Source organism: Pinus tabuliformis, chromosome 1_1 (assembly GCF_031772625.1).
Source record: "Pinus tabuliformis cultivar Carrire ecotype Pingquan chromosome 1_1, CPIR1, whole genome shotgun sequence".
In the NCBI taxonomy this organism is placed as follows: domain Eukaryota; kingdom Viridiplantae; phylum Streptophyta; class Pinopsida; order Pinales; family Pinaceae; genus Pinus; species Pinus tabuliformis.
The window spans coordinates 319,983,938-320,006,588 of record NC_142297.1 but is presented as its reverse complement, the minus strand read 5'-3'; positions in this window follow the sequence as shown (position 1 = coordinate 320,006,588).

Here is a 22,651-nt window from a genome sequence, read left to right as displayed (position 1 = left end):
GATGTACCAATCTACAACAAATTGTTCAAAGAAAAGTGTTTCAGGCACCCAAGCAGGCGTAAGAGAGATGCCCCAACTATCAATGTCATAGGACAACTGTCTGACCTGATGTTGAGACAAGTAATCTGTCCAAAATATCTAGACCTTGGGAGTCCTGTAGTCGATGTCCACATCAATGGCACCATAATCCCCCACACCTTGATTGATCTAGGGACTACCATTAATGTGATGACCGAGGACACTATGCTCAAACTCAACCTTTAGAGTTCCCTAAGAAAGACCTCAACAGTACTGCAGTTAGTAGACCGCTCCAATGTGACCCTCGAGGGGATTGTGGAAGATGTCATGGTCTCCATTGATTCTTGGGAATACCCTGCAGACTTCTTGGTCCTTCAGCCAAAGGCAAAACTCACTGGATACCCCCTCATTTTGGGAAGGCCTTGGTTAGCTACTACAGATACTTACATCAATTTTCGAGCTGGGAGCATGACCATTAAGAATGGGCCTATGTCCAAATAGCTGGTCCTATATCCTCCTGCCCAACCTCTGCTAGAACATGACTTACTGCTCTGGTTGGAGGAGGAAGATGAGGATGAAGTCTACTCTGCACCATTGTGCACAGTGGAAGCCACCAGGGGAGGTCCTCAAACCGAGGATGACCTTATTGAAAATTTGATTCAAAATCCACCTCCTAGTGTGCTGCCATTAGAAGAGTTGGTAGAAGGCGCCCAAGCGAGTGCTTTAGTGGATCTCTGTGTGGCTGATCCGACCTCTCCCCAAGTTAAGAATGTGGAATTTAGCCCTGAAAGAACCTTGAAGATCAACTCATCCCTATCCACCTCTCAGGAGAAAGAGCTGTGTAGCTTATTGAACATCCATTTGGACGCTTTTGCTTGGAAATATAAGGAGATGAAAGGAGTCCACCCCTCAGTCTGTACCCATCACATTTACATTAAAAAGGATTGTAAACTTGTCAGGCAGTCTAAGAGGAGAATGAATCCAGCCCTTAAGGACATTGTCAAAGAAGAACTGCAAAAGTTGCTAGATGCAGGATTCATCTACCCCGTCTCTGACAGTGAGTGGGTTTCTCCTCTGGTGCTTGTGCCCAAGAAAAACAGGAAGTGGAGAATCTGTGTAGATTATTGAGAACTTAACAAAGCTACCAAGAAGGACCATTTCCCTTTGCCTTTCATAGATCAAGTGTTAGATGGCCTGGCAGGGAAGAAGTTCTTTTCCTTCCTAGATGGGTTTAGTAGGTATAATCAGATCCAAATCAGCCCGAAAGACCAAGATAAGACCACTTTCACTTGTCCATGGGGTACCTTTGCCTACCGAGTCCTTCCCTTCAGGTTATGCAATGCTCCTGCCACTTTCCAGAGAGAAGTACTAAGCATATTTGCTGAGCTGGTTCATGATTCGGTGGAAATCTATATGGATGACTTTACTCCTTATGGGTCCAACTTCCAAGAAGCATTGACTAACCTGGGAAAAGTTTTAGCCAAGTGTATTGAAATGAACTTGTCCCTCAGTCCTGAAAAATGTGAATTCCTAATGACTGAAGGGACCGTGCTAGGTCATACAATTTCTCAACAAGGATTACAGGTGGATCCCAACAAGATTGCTATCATCCAAAGGGTCCCACCTCCTCAAAAGGTAAGAGATGTTTGAAATTTTCTAGGCTTAGCAGGATATTATAGAAGATTCATTAAAGATTTCAGTAAGCTAGCCTCTCCATTGTTTGGTCTTTTGGGGAAAGATGTTGAGTTTATATGGACTGACAACTGTCAAGAGGCTCTGGATGCATTGAAAGGTAAGCTGGTAACTGCCCTAATCTTAACAGGTCCAAACTGGGCCCTACCTTTCCACATTCACAAAAATGGCTTGAACAAAGCCATAGGAGTAGCCTTAGGACAAGTTGAAAAGAAGATATCGTATGCCATATATTTTGTCAGTAAAAACCTGTCCAAGGCAGAGTTAAACTATATTGTAACCGAGAAAGAGCTCCTAGCTGTAGTCCATTCCCTAAACAAGTTCAGACACTACATCACTGGTTATCAAACATTCGTACACACTAATCATGCTGCAATTAGGTATTTGATGAATAAACCTGATGTAAATGCTCGTATCATTAGATGGTTACTTTTATTGCAGCAATTTGATTTGACCATTGTTGATAAGCCAGGTAAGGAAAATGTTGTTGCTAATTTTCTATCTAGACTAGATTTTCCTGCAGGTGAAGAAGGGATGGTGGATGATCAAATGCTAGATGAACACCTATTTGCTATTTCAGTACTCTCTCCATGGTTTTTTGATATAGCAAATTACTCGGTTTCAGCATAGTTTTTGCGACACCTATCCTCAAAAGAGAAGAGAAAGATCATGAGAAAAAGCGCCCCATTCACTTGGATTGGGGGAAACTTGTTTAAACTTGGCCCAGATCAGATTTTGAGGTGTTGTGTTAGGGAGGAGGAAGTTTTTGACATCCTCCTAACCTGTCATGATGGGCCATGTGGAGGCCACTTTTTAGCAAAAAGAACCACCTTCAAAATTCTACAAGCAGGGTACTATTGGCCCACTCTTCATCAAGATGTCAGGAGATACATTAGCCAATGTGACCGATGTCAAGGGATGGGGAAACCGACTCCAAGGGATGAGATGCCCCTATAACCCCAAGTGACTTTCGAGCCTTTTGAGAAGTGGGGCATGGACTTTGTGGGTCCTATCAACCCTCCTTCAAAACAATAGTCTTACATCATTGTGTGCACGGACTACCTGACGAAGTGGGCAGTAACAAAGGAAATCAAAGCAGCAACAGAAGAAAAAGCAGCTGAGTTTTTGAGGGAAAATATCTTCTACAAGTTTGGCTACCCAAGAGAATTAGTCACAGATCAAGGAAGTCAGTTTACCTCCAACCTGATTGAAGACCTGGTCACTCATCACAAGATTAAGCACAAAAATTCCACCCCTTATCATCCGCAAGCAAATGGACAGGTGGAAGTCGCTAACAGAGCTTTGGAAGGGATTTTGACTAAAGTGGTGAGCAGCAGTAGAAAATATTTGGCAGATCGCTTAGTTGAGGCCACCTGGGCCTATAACACTACTCGGAAAACTACAACAAGTTTCACACCGTATGAGCTGGTCTACGGGAAGAAGGCTTTGTTGGCCATATAATTTGAATATAACACATTAAGGTTGGCAGCTCAGTTGGACCTAGCTCTCAGCCATGCACAACAAGAAAGATTACTGCAGCTGAATGGATTAGATGAATAGAGAATGCAGGCCCTTCTCCACTCAGAGGTAGTCCAACTTCAAAGAAAGATATGGCATGACCGGCACCTTAAACAAAAGCAATTTCAGTGAAGAGATTGGGCACTGTTATATGATTCAAGATACAAGGATTTCAAAGGAAAGTTGAGGACAAGATGGCTGGGACCATATACAGTAGAAAAATGCAATGACAATGGTTCAGTCCTTATCAGGACCATTGATGAAGAAGCCATCCACATGCTCGTCAATGGGCATTGATTGAAAATCTACAGGGAGCCCCTTTCTAAGTAGGAGTTCATTGAAACTCAAGGAAAACCAGTGCTGCTAGTGGAGCAGGTCCCTGTCTCCACTCCACCCACACCTTGAAAAAAAAAGAAAAAAAAGAAAAAGAAAAAAGGAATAAAAGATCCTTGGGTGAAAACCTCTTAGAGGCGCCCAGGGTAAACAGTGAGGGTGAAAACCTCCTAGAGGCACCCCAACTATCTCAAACTAAAAAAGAAAAAAAAAGAAAAAAGAAAAATAAACCTAATTTCTGTTGAATAAATTGCAGGTTGTAGGAAGGTCATTACAGGTTTTAGGAGGATCGCACAAGACAAAGACAGAGGTCAGCACCAGGTTGCAAGCATCCCTCACAATCCATTCCTCCATGACCATTACCCTTTCCTAAGATTTGGTCTCATTCGGGCTAAGATTTCACCTTCTACAGGAAATTTTGTATCTTCTACAGGAAGATCCTGTAGAACCTACAGAAAAGCCAAAATCGATCTTAGAAGAGGATCCAAAGGTTGGGAATTTCTCTATCAGGCCTGTAAACCTCCTTGCTTCCATCCATTTCCATATGTCGCCCTTTTTCCATCTCTGTACACCTCCATTGCACTCATTTTTATGTCCCTGCACAGTCACACACAGAAATCCTGTTTCCTTCATGCTGCTAGCAAAATTTTTTAATGACAAATCAAAGCAGCAATTTTTCACTCACCATACCTAATACCCTCCATCTAGACTCCTTATCAGCTGAGACCCTCATCAACAATTTAGCCCTGCTCATTCTAGCTTGCATTCCAGGAGGAGAAGCAGCTACAGGAAATCCTACAGGATTCCTGTAGCAGCTGATCCCTTTGAAAGACATACTCCAGAGATAGGGACAACAAAGTATGGCATATGAAACATGCATGGAGCTCTACTTGAATGTGTGAACATCAGCAACAGCTCAAGGCCAAGCATGCAGTGCGCAAGCAACAACAGCAAATGAAGAAATGGGTTCCAAAATCCGAAATCTGCATAACACAGCCGCGACTACGCAGGTAAGTGCCTAAACTCATTCTTCAATTGCATAAATCATATTTCAAGGCTGCGTGACTATGGGAATGGTTCGGATTGAGTGGAATTGGTGGCCAGTCAACTAGCCACCCTCAGCCAGTTACACATCCTCGTGGAATCCAAACGAGCCCTGTTAAATTCAAAACTACCGATTAGATGCGCAGCCAGCACGTGTGGAGTTTTCATTCAGGAAGAAATTGTCGAGAATGGTAGTGGTGGTGGAAAATAACAGGAGAAAGGGAGGTGATGGTAGTTAGATGGCATGCAGAAACATTATGGCTGTGACGTAGGATCAACGGTCCGATCCAGCCACCTCATCCCCTCACCACGAATCACGCCCATAGTTAAAAGACAGCTCAGTTGAAACTTCACCACCCTTTGTTCATTTTGCACTCACGACATTCGCGACTGGAGTACGCATCTACCACTTCCAAAGTAGCTAACCAATCATCCTCCACCAGTTTTCTGCCTATTTTTGAAAATCTCTCGCCTATCGGGCTCTACCAGAAGCACAATTTCATTCTACAGGAGCCGGGAGATTTCTACAGGAAGGGTTCTACAGGAAAGGCAGAGAACAGCTCTGCGGAAAGGAAACTCGAGATTTTCATCAGAATTCAAGCTCAAAATGAGGTAGGCTCAGGAAAACTTCTCTGTGCATGATTTGTTTGAGTAAGGTGGTAAATTGAACACGGCAGTAGATTGAAAAAGAAAGTGGAAGTCTGCCTGTGCATTGAAAAAGTGAAAGTCTACCTGCATATTTCCCTGAGTCTACACAGTTTCTTTTTCTCTCTGCATCTGAAATCTCCCCATCCTTTTTCAAATTCTCCTGTAAGAAAGATACATGCAGCAGTAAAGGCCAACCTCTGTGTGTGTGTGAACAAAACAACTGTGCATATCTATCTACGTGCTGAGAAAAGAACATGTGTCCTTATCCTCTGTTCTGTAGAAAAAAATCTTTCTTTTCAAAACCAGGAAGTCAAATTCAGGGTGGCAGCAGTTTAAAATAGGAGAATTATTGCCATTTGATATTGCAAAGAAGCACCTGGGACATTCCTTCTTAGGTTCAGAAGAAACCGAATTCAGCTATCCTCTGTTTTAGTGATTGACTATTTTTTTCCCACCTGAGCATTTTCTTTTCTGGTTAAAACATAAAGAGAGCACTCGACACCATGCCAAGAGGATTCATAAGGAAAGAACCCTCAGACTCTAGCAAATTGCATGAGCACCCTAAGGTGGTGGACCTTTTCACTAGGGCAAACTGGATATCCTTCTTTGACAGAATTCAGGGTTATGATGAGGAGATAACTGAAGAGTTTTTGATGTCCCTGAGACCACATTCGAAGACACATGCCACAATTAGTTTTAGGGGTTTGACCCTAGAACTTACACCTGAGCTCATTAGTAGAATTACTAGTCTACCATTGGGGCTCCCTTGGAGCAAAGAGGAGAGATCATTGGGACAAGTTGCTAAGAAAACATTTTTTCTGCCTGAGGAGCATCCTATAGAAGATAAAAACAGGGTTAGAAGGACAAGCTTGCCTCCTCTCTGGAGTGAAGTTAGTTATCAAATAATGAATTATATCACATGTGAAGGGAGGTTTAGCATCATTTATGGATATCATTTCAGGTTGTTACATGAATTAAGGTATGGGATGGACTTGCCTCCAGCCAGAAAACTGAGCATCCCATATTTCCTCCTTCAATCCTTAATTGAATGTGGTACAAAGCTAAATGAAGGGATCCCAGATCAGTTGGCCCACCATGGGCTCATCAAACTATTGGTGGAGTATGCTTTACACACCTATACTGCCTCCATAGCTTGGGAAATCTTCAGAAATATGTCCAGGGATGATGACATTAGAATTTTGGTTGAGAAAATCACCCCATCCAGCAGTGATGAGGGGGAGAAAACTAAAGAAATTGAGAAGAACAATGATGAGGGAGCACAAGACATTCAAGCAGAGGGCAAAACAGAGGAAGAATAGAAATAAAAATAAGAATTCGATAAGACTGTTGAGCCTAAAACAGAGAAAGAGACAACAGCAAAAACAACGAAGGAAAAGAGGACACCGATTGGAAAGAAAAAGGCCAAGGAAGCCCAAAAGAAGGCTGCCACAACCAAAGCAGGCACCTAGCAAGAGAAGGAAAAGACACACCCTGAGATATCAGTAACACAGACAAAAACAATGGACACAGAGATTTCTACAGGAAGTGAAGGAAAAGAACAACAACAAGAGGAATCCCCTGAAAAGTTGGCACGTGAAGCAGCAGCTGTGCTTGCTGCATTAAGCACACCTACAAAACGGAAAGGAAAAAGAAAGGCAAACCTCCATGTACTTTAAAGCCAGAAGAAGCACAAGGATCAAAGTGGGAAAACCCCAGCCACAATCAAAGGAACCAATTGTCATTGAGGACACAACCACTAAACAGAAGGAAAAGTCTCCTTCCAAGATATCTATCACTTATGAAAGAGGAAGCCCAAAAACCTCCACATGGAGAGAGAGAATTAGGATGATGGACTCAAAGGCAGCTCTATAGGAAGCTGAAACATCTCTACAGGAAACTCTAGCCAAGTTAAAAGAGACTGAGAAATTGGAGGAGAAGGCAGCCAAACAATCACAAGGAGAAGACAAGACCGAGGAGATACTGGAACCAAGCCCTCAGCCTAGCTTGGGCTCATATTACAACTTGTTAGAAAGTGGGAAGATCATCCCACAGAAGTTTGTTGTACCACTTTTCTTTGCATTGGAATAGGAATGGGTTAGGACTCACACTTGGATGAGAATTGCCAAATCCAAGGGAGTTGCAGACATAGGCCACCTAGAAGAATAGCTAAAAGAATCAAGAAGAGAGTTGGCCATGGTGAGGCACATAGAAAGTAGTAAAAGAGCCCAATTACAGGAGGAGAATGAGCTGCTGAAAAAGCAGTTGTAGCTACAGGAAGGTCATAAGGAAGATAGGCTGTCCATTTTGGGAGGGCAGCAGCAGCAAGAAGGACCTCCAACAGACAAGGAAACAACCGAGAAACAACAGAGAGAGGAAAAGCTACAAGCTGATGTTGAGATGCTGACAAAACTGCTGCAAGAAAAGGAGTCTCAGGCAGCAGAAGAAATACAGGGTTTAAAACAACAGTTGCAAGAAAAAGAAGCCCAAATGGCCTGCATGGCCAGCTGGGCAGTAGAAGCCTTACAATGTAGGAAACCTACTAAGTCCTATGCATTATATCTTAAAGATCAATGGTTGCAATTTCAAATTAACACATTGGCCCAAAGGGGCATCATTCCATTCCAGAATTACAATCAGTTTATGTATTTGTGTGATAATAGCTCAGCTGAAGATAAGGCCAAGTTAGCAGAATTCTATTTACACAACTTGGCACTTCCAAACATGAATCTATGGGACCCCAATGCTGCATTGGGAGATGTACAACTCATGGCTATGGCTTCTTGGTTAAGCCATGAGGAAAAGAGGGCAACAGAAATTCGGAAAGTTATGGACAGGGAGCTAAGTGAGCCACTCATGATTAGGGCAGAACCAGAAGATCCCTCAGCTTTAGTATATGCCCATCAACACCTTGCCAATAACCCTCAAGTTCTCCCAGATTACGTTGAAAGGCAAGCTCAGGCCATTGCTCACTTTGAAGACATGGAAAGACTGTTTGGTGATAATTGCATTCATGCTTGCACAAGGAGATGGAACACATTGTCCCATAGTTTGAAAATAAGAGAGTAACACTCCCCAACCAGAATGAGGGAGGCTTTGGCAAGAGTGCCACTTTATAAACAGTCAATGCAAAATCTGAAGGCCAACTGGATTGGCCTAAAGTTCAGTCCTCCATTACTTTTAGGACTACTGGAAGGGGTCAAGGAAGAAGAAGAACACAGGCAATGGGAGGAAGTAGAGAGAAAAGCAGGGTTTCCTGACCAAGAAGAGGACATCACCTCGGAATCCTGAGACGTCAGAGAGGCAGTCAAAGCAATCAAAGATGATGAACTGGATTAGTTACTCAGAGGATGAGCAATAGATTCAACAGGGGGTGATGATGAGCCCGAAAAATGGGTAACTTTATGGGCTCATTTTGCCTATTATTCTCGATTAATCCACCATTCTTCATAGTTTTATGCATGCTTTTGAATATATTTATGTTAATTGAATGAATGGGAATAGTCACTTGACCACAAAGTCTAATACGTGCTTATTGCAGATTTTTGGACATTTTTTGGACCAAGGTCAGGCATTTATGAGAAAATTGGCAGCCAAATACAAAGGAACAAGGCTGAGGATTTATAGGAGGGGTGTCTCCTACACTAAATGACCCCTTCCTCAAGTTCTCCACCATCAACTCGGAGTTCAATAGCCCACCAAAGATGATTTCAAGGGGCAGCCAAGCAGGTTTAGTGAAGTGGTTGATTAACTACAGTTTTGGGCAGCCAAGCTCCTAAAGTTAAGGAGGACTGTTGGGAGTCCTCGTGTTGCATAAGTATGAGGGCTTCAAGCCTTGGTAGTTTGGCTATTGAACAGTTGATTTTTGCACTTTAGTGCAGCTCTGCATTCAGCTCATTTTCGAGCTCTTTCTGTAAACAATTTTGTGACATGACTATTATTTTTTGAGTAATGAAGATGAATCTCGCTTTGCACCAGCTCTGAGCTTTCTTAGGAGGCTGTAGCTCTTGGGGTTGGGCCAAACCCAAGTGCCAGTACCTCCTTTGTGTACTTTTATGTGTTTTTCTTTCATTCATAGAATAGTTTCTGTTATTTAGGTTAAAATCTTGCCTTGTTACTTAGGTTGTTTTTTATGATTGAGATAGCTTTTCATGCTTCAGGTTGATTTGACAATTTGGTAACAGAAAAGATCTGCAAAAAGGCCATCAAGTAGTCCTTGATCTTACCTCTCCCTCCTTGGGGCCATGAGCTGAGACCAAGGTATACTTGCTGCTACAAAAACATTGGTTTTGCCTTCCAATGCAATTGCTAGTGTTAGATTTTAAGTTGGAAAAGTTGATATCAGTTGTGTTTTCATGTTTAGATTTGTTCTTGCTCAGTTTCCATAGCTCTCTTGCATGATTTCCTGTCTATAAACTTCTGTTCATCATGTTTCTAGTTTTTAGGTCAGATTAGGTCAAAATAGATAGATCTCTGTTTTTTCAGTCTTTGTTTGATCAGTTTTGGAAAATAGTGTGCAGAGCACCTGTAATACATCCCTACCTACCATTCCTCCATCATACAACCTGTTCCAGCCCCTAATTCAAGATTCTTTCTCTTCATTTGCCACACTTTCCCAATTTTTCCTAATTTCTACATGTTTTCGCAAAATTGGTCTCTCCATCCTTGAACAAATCCAACCACTTTCATCACTCCTTAGCTTCATTTACCAGATCCTAGACCCCTTAACATCTGTATCCATCCTTCATTTCCACTTTCCCACTGTTTTTCCACCATCAACGCTCTAAAATCCTCTTTCTGCCTGTTCCTGTAAAACTTCCTGTAGAACCCCTGCAGACTTCCTGTAGAAGTTCACGCGAGCAGTTTTTCGAGATATGATTGCTATGGAATTCTCCAGAAGGGTGCTAGGGAGCCCTTAGGTCCCCTTCTCACCTTCCCAACTTCTTGCAAGCACCCACTCCAGTTCCTTTCACCAATAAACCCCTGCACAGTCAAAAATAGTTAAAGCACATGCATAATAATTATGCAAAATTACTCAAAAATACAAAAAGATGCTTTTTCCATATTTTCCTTCAGAAGTAGCTTAGTCACATGCATTTTACCTTTCCAAGAGTCAATGGCATCCATTTCAGTAACTTTCATCTCTTTTCTTGCACCAGTAGGTTTAGTCGGTAGAACTAGGGTTTGCTAGGGTTGGCATTTCCTTTCAGCTTTCATCTTCTTTCTGCAAGTAGACTAGCCTCTTTTGAGTTAGCTTTCATCCATCAGAGTTAAAAACTTCTTTTAAGAACTCATAGAAGTTGTCTTAAGCTCCTAGCAAACTTGTGCTAGCTGATCAAGTGGCAGCCTGCAGTAAGAGCTAGTACTTGTGCATATAGCACCGTCGCTTCCAAGATTGTTACGAACTACCGGGTTGATAAAAGTAAAGAAGGGAGTCCCAGGAGTTGCAGCATCATTGCTGCAATATTGGAGCCCACCAATATTATGTCATACTAATCTAGACTGACTGTGCAGATGGGATTATTATGTATGAATGATAATTATTTATGAGCTTAGGATGTGAACATGTTAGCTAATTATTGTCATGGATATCATGAGCTTATTTATGGTTTAATTGATATGTTATGAAGTTATATCGTGTTGATCTGGGTTGATTGTGCAGAAAAGATAGCCTCCCCTAAGATACATTCAGGTATGAGTTTTCTTATGTCATCTATCTGGTGTTTGAATGTTTGATTACTTGAATGACATGTGTATGTGTCTATAATATTTCTTACCGAGTTGATATTTTTTAAGATGACTGTACTAACACATATGTGTTGAGACATTTGATATGTACTTGAGTGTAGTAGGTGATAATTGTAGCATTATGTCTAATGACTATGAATTGATTATAGATTATAAGATGATTGTTAGTCTTGGTAAAGGTTGATTTCAAGTTGATAGATATGATTGTCTTGATATTTGGAATATGTGGTTGACATGTGTAAACAATTGTAGGAAACATGCTTGTTATTAGCATGACAAGGTAACAATTGATTTTCTTATGTATACTTAACACCTCAGTGAAGTGGAAGCATATAGTAAGACTCAATTATAGTCAAGTAAATTGTAAAATAAAAGGAATTGCGCAATAATTCCTTTAGCTCTATTTGGAAACTTTAATTCCAAACGAATGAGTGTTTTGCATAAAGGAAGCCTTCTTAACCTTGATTTTTTCTGACATTATGTAGATGTGTTATAGTTATGAACATGTATTTGACAGGCACATCAACTAGTTGTTAGTTATAATTGGATCTGTCAAAGGATTGGAGTCCCTTGAGAGATGGCTTGGATGTGTTCAATTGCAAGAAACTTGCTTGGCACAACAAGGTAAGGTAACTAGTGTATTTCTATGTTTATTTATGCATTGATAGTTATGTGTTTATGGCAGCGTGATGCAAGGGTTTGCATGGAAAGAGGTTGCCATGAAATATTGAAGAAGGCTTGGGTTGAGATTTCCATGGTAACCATGGGAATTGAGTCATGGTGTTTGTTTCCAATCTTGTGCTTTTTGACTTTTTTGTATTGTTGATCTTGACTTGCGGTTTTGTTTACTAGTGTATGGACATACCGCTTTTTTGTGGTGTCGTATTATTATTGGTTTTCATTTTTTTCTCTTGCTTTCTTCTTGGTATTTCCTTTTATGTTTTTAGAATCTTGGGAATTGGTTGGGAAAGTTAGCTCAGGGAGAGATGAATGAAATCTAGCATGCAATGAAAGACTCAAATGAATCCAGTGCATGTGTAAGGGAAACTAAAGGTAAGAATATGACAATCGGTTGGATTGGTTCGGTTCATTGGTGCAAATGGATAGTGGTAGTACAGTCTCGAGAAAGGTAACAGGAAATCTGAAGTAAATGGATATGAGGCATCATATGCCTTGGTTATGTTGGGAACAACTATTCTCAACGTTGAGCATGTGGTGCATGGATAAAGGGAGTTCTCTTAACCTTGACCTTATGTTATCTGGTAATTATGTTATGATCATGATCATGCTTATGCTTATATACATATGAATGTGTGTATGTATGTCGTTGTCTGATAGGGTCATGATTGTTTTATGCTAATGTTTATGTATATGTATGTATGTATCCCTATATCTATGTCATTGTCTGACATGGTTGTCAGGGATCATTCTTATGCAGGAATGATTGCTTATGTCAGGTGAATGACATGACGAGGTTCTTGGTCTTATGGGGATTCAACTGAGGAGAGTATTCATGACAGATATACGAGGTCAGTATCATGTAGAGAAAATTTTAGGGACTAATATTCGTGAGTGGGCTACTTTTGCAATGTTTTCCAAAAAACATATTCACCAATTTCCATATTTTATAAAAATGATTTGCCCAAATTTTATTGTAAAAAAATAATTTCCTTTGACAATCTCCAAAATTTTATATAGACAAATATGAAATCATTGGAAATATAAATATATCTACAAAAATATCACCAAGAATTTTACAAATTCCATATTAGGGACTAGTAAGATTCACCAAGGTTTCTAAACTTAACATAAACTTCCATCCTTAAAATTATCCTTGGTATCATGTGGATATGAATTGATATTGTATGCTTGTATTATGCCTATGTTTATGTTATGACAGGTAACTCTGAGGGATACATCAGCTGAATGAAAGTAGTGAGATATGAGGCATGCTAGGATAAGCATGGATGGCGGAGAGACACTAGAAGCAAGGTTTCTTGGTAGAGACGGTGTGGTTTTGGATGTGTTGTACTACTATTGTGCATATGTTTTATATGTTGTACATGTTTCATCTGTGATGTTGTGTGCATGCAGGGTTGTGTATATATAGTGTGTGTGCATGTTTCTTATGCAATGTTATGTACAGGGTGGTACAAATAGTGTTGTGTGAATGTTGCATATGCAGTGCTGGGTATAGATAGTGCTATGTACATGTTGGATATAAGGTGTTGTGTACATATTGTAATGTGTGCATGATGGATATGCAGTGTTATGTGCATATGGTGTTGTGAACATGTTGCATATGAAGTGTTGTGTGACTAGGGTGTTATGTACATGTTGTATATGTAGTGTTATTTACATATGGTGTTGTGTGCACAATGTACATGTTGTGTTGTGTACATATAGTGTTGTGTGCATGATTGTACAAGTAGTGTTGTGAATATGTGGTGTTGTGTAGATGTTGTACATGTGGTGTTGTGGTTAGGTGGTGTTGTGTTTAGGTGGTGTTGTGTACATGTGGTGTCGTGTACATGTCATGCATGTGGTGTTGTGTATGTATGGTGTTTTGTACACATTGTAGAGGTGGTATGATGTCCATGTGGCATTGTGTACATGTTGTGCAGGAGGTGCCATGTACATGTGATGTTGTGTGCACATTGTACAAGTGGTGCTTTGTACATGTGGTGTTGTGTACATGTTGTACATATGGTACATTTATAGATGTGGTATGGTGTGCATGTCATACATGTTGTGTTGCGTGCATGTGGTACTATGTATGTGCATTGTGTAGTCATTGTATCATGACATATGTATTCATTATGTTGTACTCTGTGTACTTATTTGTGTTGTGTTGTACACTAGGCATAGGTGTATGTATTGTGTTGTGGTGTACACCAGATGTAGGAGTGTGTATTGTGTTGTGTTATACACTAGGTGTAGGTGTATGTGTGGTATGTCAGGTATAGGTGCATGTATTACATTGTTTTGTATGTCATGTGTGGTTGTATGTGTGTTATGCACAATATGTGTATGCACACATGGTTGACGCAAAGGCATTGGGTGTTTATCAGGGGTGGAAACCAATCTAGAGTGTGTACTGAATAAAGACAAAGGTATAAGCTAAGGATTGATTAAAGGATAAGTATCAGTGTTTATTTCATTTTTATTATGCATGTGATTTATGATTCTGGTCTATCCTGATTACATGTGATTTATGATTCTGCTTTATGATGATTGCATGTGATTCATGATTTTGATCTATGCTGGTTGTGTTTTGAGCTAACCTGATGTGATATTTTATACATGTTGATTTGGTCAAATATGTTATTTTGACTTATTGTGCAAGGAAGTAAACATGATTGTAGGTGTACCTTATTGACGAGCTACCGATGAGGTATGATGTGAATTTATTTCAAATCTAATAGAAATTATGTGCTTGGTATAGGAATGCATGAGCATGCCCTATTGGGTGGTTGAAATTTGCTACAAGAAATTGCAACAATGAAAGGAATTGGAAAATTCAACAGTATGTTGGTAAAGTATTCGGGAGCAGGGCCATTGTGGGACACTCATACCCAATAGTGTCCATTGATTTCCATGAGCAAGCTATGACCGGTATGATGGTTTTAAGGAAAGGATATGCCTTGGTTCTTCGACCTTCCGATGTGAGTTAACCTTGTCGAGAGATGGATTGTCAGGGATGGGGTTGCTAGTGGAACTTGGAAAGTGTGTGACTGCATGGAAGGGGGTGACCAAATTGCTAGAGGGACTATGTAGCAGAGGAGGGAATGGAGGGGATATATTGTTTTTGGTGATTAGCATTGCAAGATGGAATCAAATGTACATTGGGAGTGTGCCCTGGAACAATGAGTCAGTAATTGTTCACTGAGAGGACAAGTGGCATAGGATTATAGCATTGGACATTGGATGCAGATTTGACCTTGCAGTGGATTCTGGACTTCCTGGGAAGGAGGTGAATCATGGTATTACTTTGAATGTGGAGGTGTGAGCCTTTGGATTCCCTTTTTGTAGATGCAGGCATTGTATCCTTTTATTTTCTAGCTAAGCAAATGTGCATATGTGTATATGTGTGTATCATTGTAAATATTGTATTGAGCTGGATTTATAAAGCTCCATATATAGTTTGATTATTTGTTGGGTGAAGCAAATGTGTATGTGTGTATATGTGATTATTATTTTAAATAACATAATGAGTTTTTTTAAAACACTCTAGTAAACGATATGTTTATCAAGTTTTAGCAGATGGTCATTTTAAATACTCCAAAAAGCAGTGTTATAAATCTCCATGGGTAGTATGTTTTATTTTCAGCAGTCTTGATGGTTATAGATGTCAGTGAACATTGAGGATGGTGTTCCCCCAATGGGGAGGGTTCTTTAATAGCCCTTGTTAAAAATCCATGTAAAAATATATAAGACCACTGTGATGGGACATGTATTCCAAGTTGAATGGTGGGGTAAACATCCTGGTGGGTGTTCATTCAATTTCTTATGGCTAAGGAAATTGAAAAAGGAAATGGTAAAGGCTTTGAAATTCATGAGGCATTTATTTATGAAAATAATGGAAAATAGAAAAAATAGAAGGTGAAAGGTCACAGGTTGCATGTAAGGAGGAAATTGAAGAATTATAATGTAAAATGAAGAAAATGCATCATTGATAAAAAGGCTTCTGAGGGTTAGTGGGTGAGGCTTGGTCAATGTAAGCTTGGAAAATTCAATTTTGGTGGAGCTCTCTTCTATTCTCTCTCCCTCATACTCTTGGATACTTAGAGTTTTATTGGAGCACTCTTGGAGAGTGTGGAATACTTTGAGTTTTGGAGCAGGAAAGCGTAAGATGACATAAGGATTAACAACTACAACAAATTTTCCGTTCAAGTACTGAGTTGCATGTATGTTTTCCTCACTAATTTTGTCACATGGAACATGCATGTGGTTTCTTGGTTATGTTTTGTCATTAGCATGGAGGATTTCCTGGATTTCCAGTGGATTTTCCTAACCTTACCATTTCCTGGATATACATGGTGTTATGGGTTCATTTGCTTTATTTTCTGGTTGGTTCTCATGTTTCCTTTAGCTTGGGTTGAGCTATTAGTTCCTGGAACCTTGGTTGGACATGTTAATTTGTGTAGCTAGGGATGTACTCCAAGCCCTAGTGTTTAAGGGTTGGAGGTCAAAGCACCAGAAGTAGGCTTGTGGGCTTAGATCCCAAGCCTAGGGTTTTGCACCCATATATGTTTAGGCCAAAAATGTGACGAGTATTCGACATGTGAAGGATGAGGATACCTCTCTGAGAGACAATTCTAATGTAATGAGAATCATCTAATTCTGAGTTGTCGTTGAGGAGTTATGAATTTTTGAAGTTTAGTGATGGAGTTTTCACACATGTGTTAAGGTTGGCTTGGTGTTAAGTTGACTTAACTAGTTATGGAAGCCCCTAGAATGAAATTTTGAGAAGCCCCTCATTTGTGTATAAATAGAGGGTGAGGGAGACACTTTAGATCATCCAACAAGAGTAACGTAATAATCTAGAAGGAAGCTTGTTGAGGAGGGACAACCTATGCCCTAGCCGCAGCACAAGGAAGAGAGAATGACATGAGAAAGGAAGTATGTTTAAGGGTTTTTACACGGTCCGTGTTGTTGTTTGGAGGTCGAGTACTCCTGGTGGAATGGTCGAGGTCCCTTGGAGGAAGGGCAAGGCTATTGTGGGTTAACACAGGCTAGTATGAGGGCTTCCTAGATGCTATGGAGAGGTCTGCAACCCTGTTTTTGAAGGCCGCAGCTCAAGAGGTAATAGCGACGACGCTTGGAACAGATTTGGAGGGTGGATAGGCTACCCAAGAGGCTCTCACAGCCCTAGTGTGGGTGTTGAAAGGTGCTGCAATACTTTTAGGGAGACTGTCCATTGTTTTGGGCATGAATATACCCTAAAAGAGCAGCATGGAGGGCAAGGAAATTTGGATGACATCCACAACAAGGAGGATTAATTCTAGGCCAATTTTGTTGGGTGGTTATGGATTGTGGTTAGTGCCTTAACTAGTCCCAAAATTGCAGCATTGTAGAAAATCAAAACAACTGCGTTTGGAGGTGTCTTGGGTCAATTTTTGACCAATGTTTGGATCAATCTACAATTCCGATTATTGGGAGCTATTTGTTAGAGTTTCCTTGAGCTTGAAGGAACTCCAACTAGGAGCATATCCTACTATGGAAAGATGTAGGTGTTGACAGAGTTGTTGTAGTCTATGGAAGCCAAGGAGGTAAGCCTGATGTGGCATGTTAAAATCCCTAACCTGAGAGAAAATGGAGAATCATCGGGAGATGAACTGAACAATCACTCCCTCTTATATATAATAATGAACAACCTGAATGAATAATATGACTACATTTGAGGAATTACCTCCTGGTCTGATATGGTATCAGAACCAACGGCATTTTTGGCTTCCATCTCTACTTTGTAACTCCTCTCTCGCAACTGTTGCACCTCTCTGGCAACTATTGCCCCTCTCTGGAAGCTGCTGCACACATTTGGCTAGTTATGTGAGGCAACTTCTCCACAAGTGCAGTGGGGGTATCACGCTCTTGGTTTCATAGTGTTAAACATAGATGCGATGAATGAAATTCTCTATGACTATGTATTGGCATTCTGGACCCTAATCGGGTATTTTACTCTGTTCATACATTTTATTTATAAATCACAGTCAATTAGTGTTAAGCGTTAATACTGAGTTTAAGCGCTAAACTTTTCATTAAGCATATTTATTAAAATATGAATTAATCACATGGGTAGTATTCGGCAAGTGGTAAGCGTATCTTGTGCACCCTAAAGGCAGGAAATCGTATTCCTAAATTTCACGCGATTAACCTTAGTAGGCGACACATGGCACAAGAAAACCACTTTTCTCATGTGCTCTCAATTTGTTATGCATCGTGCAATATTTCATGCAATATTACGCGATATCTGTTGGATCAAGCGGGATTGATCAACGGTGGAGATTGGCCAAGCTAGTTTTCCAGTGGGTGACGCGATAGCTGTTCAATTAGATGGGTCAGATCCGATGATGATTGCGTTGGAAGATGCATGTGAGTTAATTTAAATGTCGGATGCGATAAGGTTATGAACTGGGGTTTTAATTCCTTTTTATTCCGTTATGAGATTTCACGATAGTCGTTCGATTGGAACGGGTCCCATCAATGGTGGAGATCGTCCTGGCTAGTTGGTGAGTGGACGACATGATATCCGTTGGATCTAGAGAAGTGAGATGAATGGCGCGGATTGAAGCGCTTGATAAAAGGAGAAGTCAACGAGGGACCGACAATGATTGGTCAGATAAGCGGGACCCTCAGGGGGAAAATCCATGTACAAAACCGGATTTAAGCACAACTGATTGGTTACAAAGTTAACCAGTAGTCGAATTACAGACTACCACCTCATTTTCGTCAACCTCCTGCATCATTTTTTTACCAACAGAAGAGCGATTTTTTACACAGTACAATTTTAAAATGCACTCATTGATATCTATTGTGGGAGTGGTTCTCACCGGGAAGGAGAACTATCCAGAATGGTCACAAAAAATCAAACACACTCTCATTTATAATGAGTTGTGGAAAGGAGTGTGTGTTGGAGACGGAGACAAAGAGCCCGAATAGCCTACCTTAGACAAGGAATTCGCCATTTGGGAAAATAAGAACAGAAAGGCTTATGCATTGATTGCAGCATCAGCAAATGAAGAGGTAAGTCGCTATATTTCACCATTTTCAAATGCTTTCAAAGCCTTATAAAAACTGAAGGAACTCTATGACTCACACTTTGCGCTTGAAGTTGTTCAACTGATGATTAAATTATTCACCCTTGAATTATAAAATGATGATCGTCTTGCTCTTGCATCAGAAGTAAAATATATTATGCGTGATATCAAAGTCACTAATGTTGAACTAGACGTTCCTCTGATAGCTTTTCTCAAGGCACTTTATCCCACTTACTCAAATTATCTTGAGTCATTGCAGGCAAATCGAAACCTCAAAGATATTACCTTTGACTCCCTTGTGAAAAAAAAAATTGAAAGAGAGAAAGCTTTTGGGAAGAAGACAGCTCCTCAATCTTCTGAAGAGGTTGTGTGCCTTGCACATAGAGAGAATAATCTTGCTCAAGATTCTTCAAGAGGAAGAGGAAGAAATTCCAGAGGCAGGGGGGGCAGACACTCTCAAGGAGAAAAGTCATATTTAAGTGCATACGTTGCAAAAGAGATGGATCACACGATGCATCCACATGAAACTTGCCTTGGGACATAATTGAGAATGAAAGAAACCAACCCAAAGGTAAAACTAATGACAAAGAGAAAGGTAAAGCACCTAAATCCACTCACTATGTTGTGGAACATTGTAATATTGGAGTAAATGAAGACTTATTTAATGCTTCACTTGCTTCTTGGAAAAATGATTGGTTGCTTGATTCAGGAGAAACTTGCCACATGACTTTTAGAAGAGATTTTTTTGAAGAATTTACTGACAAAGTTGAAGGAGCAATATATTTTGCAGACAAATCAAAGCTCAAGCCATCAGGGCTTGGTACAATCAAGCTTAAATTACCTAGTCATCCAGACATTCTTCTGCATCATGTTTTATATCTCCCACAGCTGAGGAGAAACTTGTTGTACTTGGTCCACATCTGCCAACAAGGACACTCCATTCATATGTTTGATGGCAAGCTTTAGGGTGAGAAAAGCATCATATCACTCACTTGTCATGACTGGGATAGAAGAAGAAAGGCTTATCAAGCTGCAGGGTACCTCTACTCGTGAAAAACATTTCTCATACAATTCTCATTATGAAGAAGGTACATTTCCATCAAGTTTATTATGGCATGCTAGATTTGGACACTTGAACTATGACATCCTCCGCTTATTGAAGAAAAATGGTGTTACTAGTTTGCCTACAATTCCTAGGAAACTTAAGCAATGTGATTCTTGCATTCTAGGAAAGCATAGCAAACGGTCTTTTCATGATTCCCATTCCAGAGCACATAGAAAACTTCAACTCATTCATTCTGATTTATGTGGTCCAATGCATGTTCCTTCTACAAATGGAAATAAATATATGATGACATTTATTGATGACTACACCAGAAAGTGTTGGGTTTATTTATTGAAGAACAAATCTGATGCTTTTCAAACACTCAAGAACTTTCATACATGGATTGAAAATGATGCACAATCTCATATTTGCTCTATTCGCACTAATAATGGAAAAGAATACACTTCAAATGAATTTTAAAACTATCTTCGCCAACATGGGATCAAACATCAAACAAATGTGCCTTATAATCCCCAACAGAACGGATTAGCTGAAAGAATGAATAGGACAATATTAAATATGGTGCGCTCAATGATGTTTTTCAAAAATGTAAAAATAATGTTTTGGGCTGATGCAGTTCTATGTGTTGTATATATAAATAATAGATCTATTCATCTAATGCTATTAGAAACAATACTCCTTATGAAATGTGGTATGGGCACATTCCCTTGGTAAAGCATCTCAGAGTCTTTGGTTCCACATGTTATGCCTTGATACCAAAGGTACATAGAAGCAAACTTGGTGCAAGAAGTCGTAAGTGTATCTTCCTGGGGTATTGAAACACCTCCAAAGCATACTATCTCTATGATGAAGTCAATAAAAAGTTTGTTGTATCTAGAGATGTAATCTTTCTTGAATCATCCAAAACTGACAATGTTGTTGAGCGGAAACTTGATCACTTGGATAGATTCACAAATGCAGAATTATTTCAATAATTTGATAATCAGATTCCACATCTTGAAGGGGGGATTCCTATACTAGATCAACCCATGGAATCTTATTCTAAAGTGCTCTCTCCTCCGCATGAAACTCCAACAACGGATGATACTTTGAGTGATGTGATTGACAGAATTGGGAGACTCAATCTTGATTCAATCCCAACTTAATCAACGGACCAACCTGGACCATCTTAGAAAGACCCCCCAAAGTGGCTGACAAAGACACTTGAAAGTGTTCATCCTGATGAGGTTGGAAAGACAAGAACTAGAAATTCACCCCAGAGAAATGGAAGTGATGTAGATGACTCTGATTCACCTATTGATATGGATGTTTCTTATGATTGTGAATTGAATCTGTCTACAGATTTTGAACCAACTTCCTTCAAAGAAGTTGCTTCTCATGATGAATGGAAAGAAGCAATGTAAAAGGAGTATGATGCCTTGATAAAGAATGGCACCTGGAAGCTAGTTGATCCTCCATTGGGAACCAAACCAATTGGCTGCAAGTGGGTCTGCAAGAACAAGTATAAATCTAATGGCTCACTTGACAAGCACAAAGCTAGGCTTGTGGCAAAAGGTTTTACACAAAAGGAAGGGATTGATTATGAGGAGACTTTCTCCCCCACAGCAAAATTGGCTACCATCTAGACACTCTTTGCCCTAGCAGCTCAAAACGGTTGTAAAGTCCATCAAATGGATGTAAAAACTGTGGTCTTGAATGGAGATCTAAAAGAGAATGTTTTTATGTCCCAGCCTGAAGGATTTGTTGTAAAAGGACATGAACATAAAGTATGCAAACTTGTGAAATCCTTGTATGGCCTCAAACAAGCACCACGAGCCTAATATGAAAAACTAACTGAGCATCTTCTGAAACTCAATTTCAAACATTATGATCTTGATGATGCAACTTTGTTTGTCAAGAAGGTTGGAAAAATAGTTGTATATCTTGTGGTATATGTAGATGATCTTTTGATGACACAGAACAATGAGAGATACATTGCATCCATAAAGAAGGAATTGAGGAAAGGTTTTGAAATGACTGATTTGGGCTATGTTCATTACTATCTTGGTATTGAAGTAACTCAACATCCGAAGTCCATATTTCTTTCTCAAAAGAAGTGCATTGGAAATCTATTGAATAGGTTTGGCATGACTGAATGCAATCCTATGACTACTCCAATGGAACAAAACTTAAATCTTGCATCCATTGAAGGAAAAGAATTTGAGGATGTAACAAAGTATAGTCAGCTTGTAGGAAGTCTCAACTACCTAACTACTACCAGACTAGACATTTTGTTTGTTGTTGGAATCCTCTCCAGATTTATGTAAAAGCCTTGTGAGGGACATTGGTATACTACAAAAAGTGTTCTAAAGTACTTGAAGGGAACTCAAGACTTTGTAATCAAGTATACACAAGTGGGTGACTTCAGCTTGATTGGATACTCTGATTCAGACTTCGATGGAGACAAAGAAACTGGGGTATCTACTTTGGGTTATGCTATGAGTCTTGGATCAGGAGTTGTCTCCTGGAGATCACACAAACAATCAGTTCTAGCAAATTCGATAACAAAGGTAGAATATGTGGCAACAGCTGAGGAAACAAAAGAAATTGTGTGGCTCAGGAATATTCTGGAAGGTTTGCAAGTAAAACAAGTACAATCGACTCCACTCATGATTGAAAATACCTTGGTAATAAAATTGGCCAAGAACCCAAAGTTACATGATTGAATGAAGCACATCAATACAAAATATCATCTAATTCGACATCATGTTGAGGCCAAAGCAATCCATCTTCGCCATTGTTCCACTAATGAGCAGATTGCAGACATCTTAACCAAAGCACTTGGAAG